At 42.6% G+C, this 16,269-nt stretch overlaps 1 long non-coding RNA gene across 3 annotated transcripts in view; it reads right to left on the bottom strand.

The window, feature by feature from the left end:
• Positions 1–16,269, bottom strand: part of LOC111931349 (uncharacterized) — a 72,230-nt gene that overhangs the window by 14,467 nt on the left and 41,494 nt on the right. For all 3 annotated transcript variants that reach the window (XR_015290311.1, XR_015290309.1, XR_015290312.1), the window contains exon 2: positions 3,167–3,332. This is a non-coding gene — a long non-coding RNA (uncharacterized LOC111931349). The remainder of the gene's footprint in view (positions 1–3,166; positions 3,333–16,269) is intronic.

Raw genomic sequence — 16,269 nt, 5'->3', positions numbered from 1 at the left:
TGTGGCTCTAACGGGGCTGAGCTGGGGCTCTCCCCGTCACCAGCCCACTGACCTCATTGGAAACCTGAGGAACTCCTCAGATTTATGCTGGGAGGCTCATTTTGATTTAATCAGTCTGGCTTTTTGCCAGTGGAAAAATTTCCTCTCTGAGATTTTCCTGCCTGTTTCAGTGAGAGCTAAAGGATAAGCCAAAGAGGTCTTCAGGAGCTCCTCTTTTTCCTCCTGTTTCCTTGCATGCAGACCCATGTTAATGCTGTGGGGAAATAGCACCACGTGCAGAGTTGTATTAATGTCATGGGAAATGAAAGAAATTCATGTAACAGCACAGAGGGGGCACAGAGCAGGTACTTCACCTAATTGTCTGATTTTGTTCAGAAAAAGAAGCAGTAGGACCATGCCCATGGGATTCACTACTTTATTTAAGTCAGGGTATCCAGTGAAGTACTCTCACTCTACCAGTGTGACTGGGAATTTGGCTGGAGGGAGAAGGAAAAGCAAAAAAAAAATATAAAAATTAAACACTATCAAAAAACATAATCAGAAGAAACAAAATGGCTTTTTGGACAAATTTGCTCCATCCTTTCTGACTGTGGATTTCTTTATGTAGTCTGGGAGAGCCAAGCAGGCAGCAAAGCTCAGCCATGGCCTCTTGGTCCCAATATACTGCAATGCCTGTAGGGCATTTAAAGCTTTTTAATGCGTTAAGTAAACAAGGTGAATGGATGTTTGGAATCAAAGCTAGTGGTCTCTACACCATGCCAGGACATCTTTCAACCCCATTGCACTACCATTGGTTTCTGCACAATTATTTGCAGAGTAAGAATCTGCTCAGCCTGAGGGAGAGAACCTGATCCCTTGTTTTCATCTGAAAATGTAAACTTTGCGACAAAGATAATTTCCATTTTGCAGAGGCTCAGCTTGGCTCTCTCTTCAAGCATTCTGTAAAGCAGCATCTTACAGAAAAGCCATTTATTAGTCCAAAGCAGGATACTGGATATCAACTTTAAATCATCTTTTAGAATCATAGAATTATAGGATTGATTTGGTTGGAAGTACCTTTGTCCAGCCACTAACCCAGCACTGCCAAAGCCACCCTGTCCCTAAGCAACACATCTACTGGACTTTGCAATACTCCCAAGGTTTGTGACTCCACCACTTTCCTGGGCAGCCTGCACCAGTGTTTCCCCACCAGCTCATCTCTGAGCACATGGGAACAACCTTCTCCTCAGCCTTGAAGATTTCCTCCCTAAAAATGTCCAGCCTTCCTGAACTCCTTTTCCCTTCAGCTCTTCTTCCAAGGGACTCCATGAATCAGCCTCCAAAAGAGGCCAAAGTCTTCCCTCCAGATGACCAACACAGCAGCTCTGTGGATCCTTCTCCTTCTCTGAGAATCAAAATCTCTATCATTCCATGGTCCCTGTGTCCCAGGTGGTCTCCAGCCATGGCATCCCCCACGGTCCTTCTCTGTCACAAACAGCAGGCTCAGTGCTGCCTTTCCTGGCTGGCTCCCTCACCAGCTGTGTCAGGAAGTTCTCTCCTGCACACTCCCACCACCTTTTCCAGGGAGAAGTCCTAATTCCTGAAGGCAATTCTCAGGTGCTTCTGTGGTTTCTAACACAGCAATAACCCTCGTGTCTCTGCTGCTGCACAAACCCCCATCCCTTCTTTCACTGAGAGAGCAGACCAAAGGGCTTCACTAGCACCCTGGCCCTCAAATTTTGGGGTGCTGGCCCCAGGCTTGTCTCTAGCAAGCCTGGGTTTTTCCCTTCCCAGTTTGAACCTAGTTTCAAGCTGTCTCAATGAGCCCTGCTCACTCCTGTGCAAAGCTCCTTTTCCCGTTTTGACGCAGGTGTACCCCATCTGTTGCCATCCAGCTCGGTCTCATGTAAACCAACCCATGATCAAAAACCCCAAAATTCTGCCAATGACACCAGGCTCAGAGCCAGCTATTGATCTGCTGCCTCTTCCTGTTTCTTCCCTCATCATTCCCTGCAACTGGAAAGATAGAGGAGAGCATTGCCTGTGCTCCTGATCCCTTAACCTCTTGTCTCAAGCCTCTGAAACCTTTCTTGATGGAGCTTGAAATTCTTACCACAAATTTATCACTTCCTACCTGAAAAATCGGTAATGGATAAAATCCAACACTCACACCAGGGCAGAAAGCTTTGTCTTCACATCTTTAATCTGGACTCTAGGAAGGCTGAAGACTTTAAGAAATGAGTCTGGAATAGTAGACCTTCTGAGCCCATCGGGAAGCAGTTTCCTCTGACTCTGACTCATTTTCATCAGCTCCATTTCACACTATATATTAGGCTAGAAAACTTCCATTTTCCCAACAAGTAAGCAAGGGGGGAAGGAGCTGGCCAGAGCTTTCCAAGGCCCATTGGCAGGATCCTTCCTTCCCCACTCCACAGCCTGGCAGATGACTCCCTGAATGCCTCAGCACCCGCTGCACGCTTCTCCCTCCTTTCCTGGAAGTGTTGCTTTGTCTTGTGGAAACTCAAATACATATGATAATATGTAAGGAGTTCTTACTAGCTCTTTTTATGAGCACTGTGAAAGATGTCAGATGATTATCTGAGGCCTCCTCACCAAACCCATTGCTTCAGGGGGACACAGGGAGGCTGGCAAGAAAGGGAAATCCTATGGCCAAAAGCTCTTGGAGAGAGCAGTTTCTCCTCCCACTTGCAGAGACCATACTTAAATATTTGTGGTGTCATAAATATGCTCTTTAGTGTGTGCATTAATAGGTCTCTGGAACACAGCTGGGTTTGGATCTTGGGCTTGTGAAAAGCAAGGTAAGCAGTGTCCAGTGTGTGTGTGAGGGGGTGTTGGGTGAGTGTCTGCTGGGCTCAGGGTCATTCTGTTTGACCCCATGCTGGTACTAAAGCAACCTGCCACCATTACAGCTGTGGGATTTTGAAAATAACAGGTTTTTATCGCTAACCTGGATGAATATAGCATAAACATTACATATAGGGAGGAAAAGTTACTACCATGGGGAGAGAACTTGGCAAAACAGACCTTTAGTGCCTTACAGGTTGTATGGCCACTCATGCATGCATGAAATGAATATAAGAACATATAAAATTGATTATATAAACATAGCTGATAATATTCTGGTTACTCTCCATACAGTGATTTTATGCTAAAGGGTGTCACTTACCTAACATGGTGCTAAAGCCTCAATCTGAAGTCTTAATTCCCTTCTTCAGCCATGTTAAAACCCCTCCTTTGGGAGAACTTCTCTTTTCCCCCATGCCCTTGCTTTCCCATGCTGTTTGCTCATGGCTGCAGAGAAGTCTCTTCAGTCTCAGAAGCTGAGGTCCTTCCTAAGAAAAGCAAAGTTAAAGACATGCTGAAGGCTTTACCTGTGGCAGTTTGGTGGAACAAGACAGCAATCCCTCAGGGGCAGAGGGGTTGGGGTTGTTTCTAATGATTTGCTTCATGTCACAAGGAAAGTTTAAATAGATTTCTGTGCCCTGAACATGAGACCAGTAAGAAGTGATTTCTGTTTAAGTGGGTGTTAGGAGGTAGGAAAGAGTGTTGTAATAACAACCTGTCTCATAAGCCAAGGAAGTGAGATGTTGAATCTGTACCCAAACAAAGAGTGAACCTGAGTCACAAGAACACTTTGTATTTATAGGGCAGCTTTCACTGGAGAATTTCAGACTGTTCCAGAGTGTTTTACCTACCTGGAGAGCAGGGGTAAACATGTGAACTTACACCAAGTGCAGCTTTCCTTAGTGATGTCATGGAGCCAAACACTCCAGGAACACAGAGCCTGGGACTGTTTTGGTATGAGTAAGAGGACAGATTTTGGCCTCAAATGCTTAACTTTCACATCTCTTTTCCCTTGTAAATTAAGCTTTCATTCCACTTTATAGATGGGTAACTGATGTACAGAGATCCCGGGGAGTTTGTCTAAAGTCACAGATTGAGGAAGGTAATGAAAAAGGACCCAAAAGTTTTGGCTTTGTGCTCTAACCCCAAAGAAAACTTAATTTGGCACTGGCAGCTGCTTGATCTTTAGGGCTTCTGCATGAACAGGGAGTAGTTTGGTTAATGAAATAATATCCCAGGCACATATGAAGAGCAATTACTTGCTCTCATATAAACTCTCATGTATTCATCTAGAAAAAATGCTCATGACTCAGTCATCTGGGATGGTTCAGGCTACTCAGCCTCCAGCATGAGGCGTAGGCATTGCAGTGGTAAAGTTGAAAAGGAAGACACGTGACCCCAATTACTCACAAGGAGAAGAATTATGATCTCAGATACAGTCGTATAAATCCAAAGTCATTCCCCCCCCGAAGTAATTGGCATCATACTCTATTTTCCCTAACATACAGGAAATCAGAAAGCAGTCTGTAATCCCAGTTTGTCTGCAGAGCTTTGTTCAGGGAGAGAATTTGCTCTCCTGCAATGGATGTTAATTGATGAAGAAAAATAAGGCTGGAAAATGTACAAGGAATAAAAATGTGCCAAGCTTCCCTGTAGCAAGAACAACAAATTACTACTTAGTTTTAACAGTGTGCTTAATAAGGATTTCACTTTCTTAAACAGGTTTTCTCCATTTTTAATAAACAATGAAAATGAACCGATATATATAACTGACCTGTATCCCAATTTCCTCTTTTTTGCTCTGGATTTAACAAACACTGAGGAAGGAAGGCGCTGACTGTCAGGAAAGGTGGAGAAAATGATGAACTTAGAAATGTACAGATGACAATAAACACAGATCTAGTATTAGGGACATTTCAAGTCCAGAGAAAGGATTAATTAATGTAATGACTACAGTAAATTGTTCCTGTGGGACTTGGGAAATTGTATGAAACTATTTTCATTAGGGCAGAACAAAGGACTTAAGGTTTGAAGAGCGGAGACACTGGATTCAGCACAGCAGGAGATCACATAGAAAAATATTTGAAATAGACCTTCCATTTATCATTTCTGAGATTTTTGATAATTGTAATATTCTCAACTTTATGGTTTCAGTAATTTGGAACTGACAGATGAGAACTTTACCCCTTGGGACTACAGAAAACCTGGCAAGAAATGAGCAGGGAAAGGATTCAGTTTGAAACATTATAGGCACCTAGCAAGTTTCCAGCACATCAGGCAACCCAGAGGTTTTAAAAATATGTGTGCTTTTAACATTTTCTAAGACCACAGAAGCAGTTCAAACATATGTAAAATTATATTATTGGCAAATTGTACCAGCAGGGTACAGAGGGACGCACAGGAGTTATTCCTTAAAATGTCTGGATGTGCAGGAGGATGGATGGGTTGCCACCACAAAGCATCCTGCCTGCCCCTGCTGCTGGCACTGGGAGGAACACAACACACAGCTCCAGTGCATGTAACAGCACTTTATGGGCATTTATTGAAATTTCTGGCTGGTCACCCAGTTCAGATTCCTTCCTGAAATGTCTTGGCACGCACATCTTGTTGATACAATTTCTAAGTATGCAGAGGACATGCTTGTGCACCAGTAGAGCTGCAGATCTTGTGGACTTAGGAAAGCTGATACCTGTATTACATGCATGAATGCAAAGCATGTATATTTACACATGCATAAATGTAGATGTATTTTACATGTGTGGCAGCATGTGTGTAATGGAGTGTGACACAAGGTCCGGGGGTATCATTAGGAGACACTTGAGTGAAGGTGGTGAGGAAACTCTTGGCACTGGCACTGCTGAATTACTGGAGCCTTCTGCCCCTTTGCAGAGAGAGGCATTGTAACAACTTGAAATGTTTCTGTGGCAGATCCAAGAATAGTAAAGCCTTTCCCAGCATCGAGTACAGTCAAAGTGATGGTTTGCAGTCGCTTGCTGTGTGTAATTAACAACTCTCCATATCTGCCTCAGTCAAAACTCCTGCTGTGGAACTTCCACGTATCTGGTAACCCTGGCAGAGAAGTGGCCCCAAATACAGCCAGCCCAGTGCAGCTAAGTGGGGTCAGCTTCTCTGATGCTTCATAATCCCAACTGTGTCCTGCTCTGGTTTGGGCACCCTATAGGTGCAAAAGCATAGAGCAAAAAACAAAGTCCTTTAATTAAGTATCCTTTATTACTAAAGTAATGAATGTTTGTGGAGCAGTTTTATGCTATTTCTGTTCAGGGGTGATTTTTTTTACTGAAATAGTACCCCAGCACATGTTCTGTGCATGTTCTGTGCATGACTCTGGTCCTTGAGAAGCTTTAAAGAAAAGGATTCCAGCCAGTGTTGTGTGAAAAGGGAGCATTGTCTCCAGAGGTGACACACCTCCCTTACTTCTCTTTAGGGATCTTGAGTCTCCTCATCATAGGCACAGTCCCTTACAGGCTCTGATGGCAGCACAGGGCTGTTTTCCAGCACCCAGACCCCAGCCAGGACCAAGTCTGCAAGGCTCTGGGAAAGGTAAATCTCTAAAATTGCATGAAGATCGCTCTGCAGCCCTATTTTCAAAAGTGTTGATACTGATCTAGCTCCTCTCATGTGAAAGCTAGCTAAAACACTTTGGTGAGGATTGTAGGGCTGCAGCAGAGCACTTTGAACTGCATTTTCCTCATTCTTGGTGAATAGAGAAACCTTTAATGGGGTATTTATTTAGTGTGCCAGAGCCAACAGGTGTAGGTAATTTGGAACTGCCAAGGACAAATCACCACGTGTAATGTTAAGACAGTTACTCCAGGGAGGAGAGAGGGAGGGGGAAGTGCTGTATATTAGCATAACTATCTCCTCACACATCCTCTCTCCTCTTTGCATAATATCCCAGTCTTGTGGGCCCTTGCCAGCAAAATAAAACAATGATCCCAGCCCTGTGGGCCTGTCATTATTGATTTATAAAATACTTACAGCTAGTTGTGTTCAGTGTGTCCTTCCATTGCAAGAAGGAATTACCGGGCATACAGTGGTGTAAGACTGCAGAGTTATTATCATGCTATAGGAGTTACATATAAAGGCATCTTCAAAATGCCTTTTTTTAGGCATTTTGACCACTTTACAGAAACCCATCTGGAAATAAACCTAGCTGGCCTAATGTATGTAATGAATTTAATGTGCTGTTCTTCCACATTAAGGATAAATCTAATAGGATGATTGAGTGGGGCCAAACTTCTCCAGGAAATTCCTTTATAATACATGATTGAATTATTGTTTTTCTATTAGGGCAGCCAAAACATTCAGCGTTCTTGACAATGCAGGATGTGTGCCGTAACTTTTTTGCCACTAAGCTAGGCATACTGTATCTGGACATAAGCCCAGCTTTTTGAGTATTTCCAGTTGAATGATTTATTTATTTTCCAAAGAAAGGCTACATAAGTTATACAGAACTCAGTAGACTTCTTTTCGGGTCAGATGACAGAACTTGGTGCCTGGCTGCCAAATGAGCGAAATCTCAGGAATCCGGAGGCATTTACAGCAAAGCTGAGATTTTCCTAATGGATACCTAAAACTTGTGCTTAGGAAACTACTGAACCTTTTCTCACTAGAAATTGTGTGCCTAACTGCCTTTGCAAATCTCTGTTTCAGGTCTGCATTCAATCCCCTAAGAATCCTGATTTTCAAGTGTTTGCCTTCCAGCTTTGACCATGTGATCTAAGAGAAGTTGAATGTGGCACATATGAAAATTTGATTATTTATAAGCCTAAATATGATTCTAGAAGCCTGACTTCAAATGCATTTTAAAACCTAGGACCATATTCAATGATTTTAAGGGTATTTTCCAACCAAAATAATTTGATGATTTTATAAGTTGAATATGGATTGTTTGGTCTTTTTTTTTTCTAGAAAGGCATTGCGTATTTGAGATACTCACTTGCACTCTCAGAGGTGACAGCCATAAAATGTGCATCATTATTAGTGCACATTGTGAAAATATTTTGTGACTCTAAGACATCCTGAAACCCCAAACATAAGTGTATGGCTATATACAAAAGGAAACAAGGAGAAGAACTCTGTATTTTTTCAAACTACAGCTTGGGAAAAGGTGGTGTTTATTAGTGTAGCCTCCTAACCTTGTCTAAAAGATCTCATTGCTCATTTCCTGTAGCAACAGAGCTTCTTCCTGTCTGTCTTCTTAATAGGGGAGGGCAATTATTTTTCTTCTGTGGATAAAATACTTGACACCCCCCCCCACCTTCCCAAGTAGTCTCAGGTCAAATCAGTCATATAGTTGCAGCTGGAAACTATTTTTGGCCTAGGTTTACAGCTCTGTAGAGGATATCCAGATACTTGACCAAATATTTAAGGCACTCAGCCAGGGTGTGGGAGATGGCAGGTTCAAATCTCTCTGGAGAAGTGGATTTGAATCCACCCCCCAGGAGGTAACTATCATCAGCATCTTGCTGTGTACGAATGACGAGTGAGAGAGAATGATTCGAGAAACCCGAGGTTTGACCAGCTACTTGTGTCACTTGAGGCATTCCTCAGTTCTTGGGCTGCAGGGAAGGTGGGATGGGGTAGAAAACCGAGCAGTGGCCTCGGTTTTACCTCTCAGGCTAAACCAAACCACTTTTACATTCAACCATCATCTGTCTCAGTCATGCAGAGGTGAGGCTGGGCTCGCTTTCACCTCTACCCATCTCCCTGAGAAACCAGTGTTTGATTGCTGCGTTTGATTTCTTTTTAATCCTCCATAAACTGAAACTCAGAGGTTATCTGCCACCGAGCCAGGATCCTTACTCATCTGGCAGAGATCAGGTTCTGACCTCTGGGACATCAAATAAAAGCAAGGAGGAGAGTAATATTTGTTGGCCTTGTTAGTAACGGAGAGTGAAAGACACCCAAGTGGGTAAAACTGTACCACTCTGTGGGTACAATTTTCTGCTCTGTGCACAGAAAATGCTGGACCTCTCCTGGTGATATTTCCCTACATTTGCCCCACAGCCTTACTCCTCAAGTGTATCTTGAGTTAAACAGCTCTCCAGGTTAAACCATACTTTTTGTGCAGGATTCCTAAGCTTGCTGAGTGTTTATCATCCTTGAGGAATCTCGCCTGTGGAGGTTTGATTAATTTTTTTCATACACATATAAACAGATTCAAGATGTTCTTGCTCAGCCAGAGGATAAAGGTTTCTCCTGCTATCTCAGTTCTCCATCAGAAAAACAGTCAGTCCCAATGTGCCAAGATTCTCCCAAAGGCATTATTGCCGTCATCTGTGTTTGCTAACGCAGGCTTGCAGGCATCCTGAAAAACAAGGACAGTGTCCTTTCCCAGCATGAACTCGGAATTCTGGATAGTCCCAGGTTTGAGCTGCTTCTTACATGTACCTAGAGCCAGGAGAGCTCTCAGAGAGACCTGGAGATCCCATCCACACTGCAGAAGCGGTCAGCTTTGAACCGTGGCCCAGCCTCTCCAAAGCAGAAGTATTAAATCTATGATTCCAGTTTGGACAAGTGCAGAGAATGACCTAAACCTTCTTAGTTCACTCAAGAGTCTTCCCTTTCCCTCCTAAGCTGCCAAATCACGCTGCCAGATATTGCTTAACCGCTGATGTGGGCTTGCACTGCGTGTGCCACGTGTGAGTGGATGTTAAAGAGAGTCATTATCATTAGAGAATCCACATTTGCTATGAAAAAGTCACTACAAAATCACCAAAACCTCATCAGAGGATTGAGCCACATGCATCCACTAGCTCCCTAGGATGCTCCAGACCCACTAGTCCTTTCCTCCAAGGCAGAAGGCAGGCTGTGTGTCCAGCACAAATCCAACCAAACTCTAAGGAGTCTCTAAGTGATTTCACTGATCTTAAATGAAGAAAAGATTATTTGGTTTGGGATTCAAAAAAATGAAAAATTTCTGCCATTCCACCCTTTCTTGCCAAACCCCAAATATTTAAATTGAATGCAACTGGACCAAAAGAAAACCCCACCAAAACTGAGTGTTTTGATTATCTGGGATCTCAGCCTTCTTACTGAGAAATAAGGTTACAGAAAGTGGAAAAGAAAGTATATTTTAGAAAATCCTTGACCCCATGCTACAGCCTTGCCCTTGTATCAGTGTCCTAACAAGGTGAAAGGCTCTTCTGACCAATTCTGTTTAATTCTTTGTGGGACATACCTGCCTATTCAATCCCATATAAACCACCTGTACTATCTCATTTACAGTCTAATCAGCAGCTAAGCTGTATTCCAAACTGGCAGCATGAACATCCAGGTTCAGGATCTCTCCTTTCTTCTCCCCTTTTATTTTTCCTTCTATTTTGCATGTATGCACATCCACATTTCAGTTATAGCAAATGATATCAGGTTTTGAATTCCCCCACCATTTTCTATCTCAGAAAAGTGTGCAAACTAGAATTCTTAGTTCTGAAAGACCAGAGCTTGTCAAAGCTCTCTTCTGCACCACTTCCTACTGACATATTTTCATGTTAACAAAATAAAATGCCAAGGATTCCCTGTAGCATGTTTCCAGCTTTCCAGAGCAATCTGGGGAAGGAGCTTGTTCACTGATTGCTACAGCTACACAATGTCATGAAGTGTCATTATTAATATATTTGCTTTATTAGGCAGAATAAAAGAAATTATTCCCTCATAAATTTTTACAGTAACTCCTCCCTACACAGGGCTCTGGTTGACTAGAATTGTAGGTTTAATTATTGGGACATGTGCTTTAATGTGTTTTAATGTCATGTTTTCCTTTAATTGTATTGTATTGTAAGCCTGCTCTAGAAATAACACTATTAAAGTTCCCTTTCAAAACAAAGATCAATCAAAGAGACAAGCAATTATTTCATTATCCTTAAGAAGCTCATAACATAATGAAAGGAATGTTAAAAATAAACTAAATGGGTGTACTTGATTGAAAGAATAGATCAGTCCTAGTGACTGTTCTCAGAGAGTAAAAAATTATCCAGGATTACATTTTCACAGCTTTGAGTACATTATGGATTCTCTGTTTCTAACAATTAAATAGGGAAGACTTTCTTCAACAATAAACTAAGAATGAAATTAGCAGCAGTTGTATCTGAGGAGAAGCAAACACTCTGGATGGAAAGCCAAAACTGCAGTTTTGAGGGCATTAGGTGATGTTTGGGTTGACTGAGTCCTCTCCAGCCTGGCTTGGAGGAAACTCCAGCTGTCACTCCACACCATCCCTTGCTGGTGAGCCCTGGAACACTCTAGAAGGGAATCTTACAAAGCTTTATGAGGCTTCTTTTGAGGGTTTTTTTCAACTTTTTTATTAATACTGGAGCTTTTCAGAAGCTCAGATACTGAAGGTAGAAGCAGTTGAGAGGGACACCAGAGAAAAACTTTTTGTATCAGAAAAGCTTTCCCAAGAAACTACAAGAAGAAACGGCTGCGCAGGAAGAATATGGGTTAAGGGAGGAGCTTGTCTCTCTTCTCAGTCCTCTATCCAAATCTGACTTCTCTGGCCTTTAGTCTAAAATAGGCAGCACCTGGTAACCACGGGACAGCCTGGCTGCAGAAGGTGAAGGCACCTTTGGGGCGTTTGTCACGTGTAGCACTGGGGCCAGGTGGACTTTGCAGCACAGAAGACAAAGCTCAAAAGAACCAGAAAGAACAAATTTCTCCTTTCACAGGCACAGTAAATGCCTTGCTTCCTGTCTGCTCTCCTCAGTGGAGGGGGAAAACCAGATGGGGGACGAGGGATGTCAACCAGCACCACTGGGCAGCCCAGGTGAGCATCACTGCTCTCATCCAGGGCCAGGGGAGCCATCAGAACTGGTTCTCATGGGGTCACTCTGAGCCAGCTGTGCTGGGAGCAGCTCCTTGGACATCAGCTCATCCTACACAGCCATTTTTACCAGCATAACTCTCCCAGGGGAATGTGTTTTTACTCCTTGCAGCAAAACTGGACTGGCAGTGCCTTCCCGCTGTTGGTTGGACCTGAGCTTGAAGCTGGAAATAGTCCAGTCAATGCTGCTTTCACTGAAAAGCATGAAATAAATTCCTGCTCAGAATTCCTTTAGCTCCCATTGTTCCCATTTTCCTGAGCGAGGAGGGGAGTGAGAGCAGCTGCAGGTGGCCATGGCACCAGGTGTGGGAGCAGGTGACATCCCTGGTTCCAGAGCTTCGTTTGTCACGCTGACAGCAAAGATAAGGGTTTCAACATGACTGAACTGGGTCCTGACTTCCAGAAAGCAAATCCCTCTTGGCATCACTGCATCCCAGCATGGCACCATCGTTGGTTTAACCAGTTTCTCAATCTCTATAACCAGTTCATCCTGCCTGAGGTGTATGCATCAGTGTTTGTTAGAGTAGATGTCTCATGTCTTGTGATTGCTGAAGAAAAGTCTCTGCCTAACACTCTTCATCCTTTCTTTTGCTGTTTCTTTCTCTGCTGGGTGGGGGGACTTGCTGTGGCAATTTCTTTCACATGTTAAGACTGTTGTTTTTCTAACACAAAACATACATTTCAAAATCTTAGTAGGAAAGATATATTTCTAAGTCATGTTTTTTTGCCAGAGGAGTAGTGAACACTAAATGTTGGCTGTAGACAGTGATAGACTTGGGATTTGGTAGTTAACCAGTAAAAATATTAAAACAGGCAAAGTCTGTCATCATGTAAGAGACAGCTTTCAACTTTACTAAATGTCTTTCTACTTGCAAAGTTAATGGAAACCAGTCACAATGATAAAATCTGTGATTGTCTTAAATAGAAAGAATTCTTGGTTCCTTGTGGTAGAAAGAAGACTGGAATTTAAATTCTTGGGCTTTCCCTCCTCATTTTTAATTCCTTTCATTTGATTAAAAGAAAGTTTTTTAAATGAACAGGCCAATGCAGGAAGAAAAGAGAAACATACATCTTAGCAAGATAAAACCCCAACCTCTTAAAAAAAAAATACCCAAACCATGCAATTATGGAAAATCCAACAGTCCCAAAACATGTGGACCCAGAGCAGATGGAGAAGGTAAACAAAACCTTGGGCAAAAATGGGCAAATGTAGGAATGTTAGTGGAGAATGCCTGATAAAAACATGACGGGAGAAACCACCATGCAAACCACTTGCAGCTCAGGAAAAAGAACAGCAATGAGGCAGAGATGGGAACCACAGATAACAATGTGTGGAAAATTTCTGAGAGAAATCAGGGGGAAAAACAAGCACAGAGAGAAATCTAAGAGATTCAGATGTGCTGAAATGCCAACAGAGTAGAGAAAAGCACCAGGGAAAGAAATTGTGAGAGCATGGAGTTGAGGAGCTGTGATAGCTCTGGAGAGCCTCCCCAGCCACTGAACATTACTAAAGAAGAAAAAAAACCCCAGACCTTCTGCTTCACCTTGAACTTCTCTGCCCAAAGGAGGAGGCTGCACTCTGACATAGTGCTGCTGTTGCAGCCTTGCTACAGGTCAGGTCTGGATGAAAGCCTCAGCTCTTGCTCTCACTTTGTGAAAGAAGCTGTTCTTTCAGCTCTTTTAGCCTGATGCAGCACAATCCAGGCTCAGTCCCCTGCTTGGGCTCTGAGACAACAGCAATGGCCCAAAAAACAAATAGCACAGCATAGTCTGAGTCTCACAGCATCAAAACTCAATGGACTGACTCTTGGTAGCCTAGGAAAGATAATATTGGCCCCTGCATGGAAGCCAAAATGCAAAATCAGCTGGTGTTTAGTGCAGATTTTTGTCTGCCCTCTGGAATAGTCTTTTAGAGTGATGAAAGGGGAAGTAATATTTTCTAGCCTATGAAAACTTCTATTGTAAAAGTGGTCTAATCTGGTCTGTGCTAGAATGAAGCCACGACTCCCTGATGTTTCCCATTAACTGAGCAAGGCTCTCATCACAGCACACATTAGCCAGTGACCTTGGCACCTGCCTGTTCAGACCTACTGCTGAGGTTGGCTCTCCCATAGCTCAAGGGGGTCACCACAAGGTTCCTCTGTCTCAGTCTCATGTACTGGAGGCTTTTTGTAGTGGAACTCTAAGGATCTGGAGTCTGACCCAAGTCAATGAGAAAGCAGGCTGGAATTAATCTCTGAGGGCTTTGCCAGTGTGGTTTAACAGCAAGATAACCAACAGGTCATCAGCCAGGGGCGTTTCTTCATTCATGGAAAAACACAGTCCAGTGAGTGGGGCTGTGAGAAACTCCAGGGGATGATTCATGCCACCCTGAAGCAGGTACCTGCGACAGGTGAGTCAGGGTGCACGGCTGCCTCTCTCTTGCTCCATGGACCAGAACAGCAACCTCAGGATTTATTTAGCTTTAAACATCCAGCTCGCACAGGGCTCGTGTTCAATTAGGGGAATCCACCCAGAAGATTTTGACATGTTTGGGTCAGGCCCTGCAAGGGCACATGCATTTGGAAATAAAATTTGCTGGGAAAAAAATATCAGTTAAGCCCTTTTACTTGGAGGAATGTCTATATTGCTGCTTCTCCAAATTAAAAACTTTCTCTTTAGGTCAGGGTAGGAGAACCATGTTGGTTCTCACAGTACCTGGGGAATATTTCTTAGTCCAGGCTAGAATTGAATAGAATAGAATCTAAAATGAAGAAAACACCCCAACCACAAGAGCTGAAAAATACTGCAGTGATAATTGTTCCTGTTGGAAGAATCTGAGCTTCATTTGGGATGCCAAAAGAACATCTGAAAGCCAAAGACACAAACCTGTCAAAATGGCATTCACCAAACCTGTGACTCCTCTTTGTCCCTCCTCTTCCTGATGCTCTTCTGAATTGAACTGAGCTGCATCTTAGCAATGTTAACATTAAAGTGTTAAAATATGCTGGTTACCTGTGCAAAAGTGTAATTTGACTTACAAGAAATACCTCAGCAAGTGGTCAAGTGTAGCTGGCACACATTTACGCTGCAACATAGCTCTTGATGATTCCTCTTAAATGTTTAAATTTAGTTATTCCAGGCAATTTTGAGAAATATTGATAGTTTTACTAGTTTTTAGTAGTAATGGACAGTACATAATTACTAAAAATGTAATATTTTTACACCTGTGTTCTTTTATGATAGTGTTACTCCTGTGCAAAATTAAATGTCAGCAAGAGAAGAGTTATTCTAAAATGCAATTTAAAAGAAATGTATTATTACACTGAGGAGGTAATATGGTGATTTAATATGGTGACTAGTCACACCTGAATAACTAAAGAGTTTGTTTTTACAGGAAAGCACTAAGTTTACTAAAGTGAGGGAAAAGTATTTTATTACAAATAGATTATCTTGGTGCTTTCACTCAGTTTGGTGCAAAACTTCATGTAGAAGCTGGGATTTGACAGAAGTGCAGCTGGGGAAAAAGATTTTTTAAAAAGCAAAGGAAAACCAAGTAAAAAGTTATCAAAGCAAGGTCACTAAACACAAAGTGCTGTGGAAGAGAGCAGCCAAGGACCTTCCTCCACAGCTGTGGGTCCGTGCTCTGCACTAAAACCCCACAGGGTCGGGCAGGAGTTACTGCAGCAGCAGGATCAGGGGTGCCCCACCCCTCTTTGGGGTGATACAGAGCATCTCCACCACTGCCAGCAGCCATTGGACTAAAAGCCACACTCCACCCACTGAAATTTATGGGGCTGGAGAATTTATGCTAGCTCATTTTTACAAATTCTCTTCAACCCAGGAGCACCAGGTGCTGAATGAATGCAAAAGAATGTTACATTTCTTATCTAGAAATTTCTAGAAGGAGCCTAATTTGCTGACACCATAAATTCAGGAAGTCTCTTTTGTGAGTACATGGTAAATTGGAGTTAATTGCAATGCTGAAGTTCTTATTCTGACTGGGAAAAATTCTGGTTTACATGTGGGTCTTCTTAGGGCTGGAAGGCAAGTTTATCCACAGATATGTCCACTGTGTTCTCTTTATGAGGAGAGAGGTGTGAGAGGCTGCAGGACTGAACCACAGATTAGAATGTGTCATTTATGTCATCCTCCATTTTTTTCTTGTTTTTCCTACTTCAACAGCGTGAAAACTATGCAGGAGGTTTTGAGGAACCCCTGCCTAGTAACAGCAGAAAAATTCTGTGTGTCTTTCAGGGTAAGAGAACAGTGTATCTTCATTCTACAGAAAATGGTTCTGCTTTCTCCTGAAATGGCCTCTGTAATTTTTTTATAACTTCCTTATTTTCCATCAATGCAGTTTCCCTTTGCTGATTTCTTGCATCAGACTATTCACTAGATAGGAGGATGTAAAAGAGAATTAAAAAATAAAGAAAAAATAAGGATCTGTTCCCAAAGACAGTGAAAACAATGGGAGTCAAAGAAACTGGCATTGACAAAAGATTTTATTTCCCTCAGGAGAGTAAGAATGATCCTAGCCAAAATTTTATAAAACAAAGATTCCAGTAATAAGTCCAACACAGCAGAACATAAACTGGCATCCC

Source organism: Cyanistes caeruleus, chromosome 8 (genome assembly GCF_971803275.1).
Source record: "Cyanistes caeruleus chromosome 8, bCyaCae1.hap1.1, whole genome shotgun sequence".
NCBI classification, from domain to species: domain Eukaryota; kingdom Metazoa; phylum Chordata; class Aves; order Passeriformes; family Paridae; genus Cyanistes; species Cyanistes caeruleus.
This window is presented reverse-complemented; position numbering and strand designations above follow the sequence as displayed.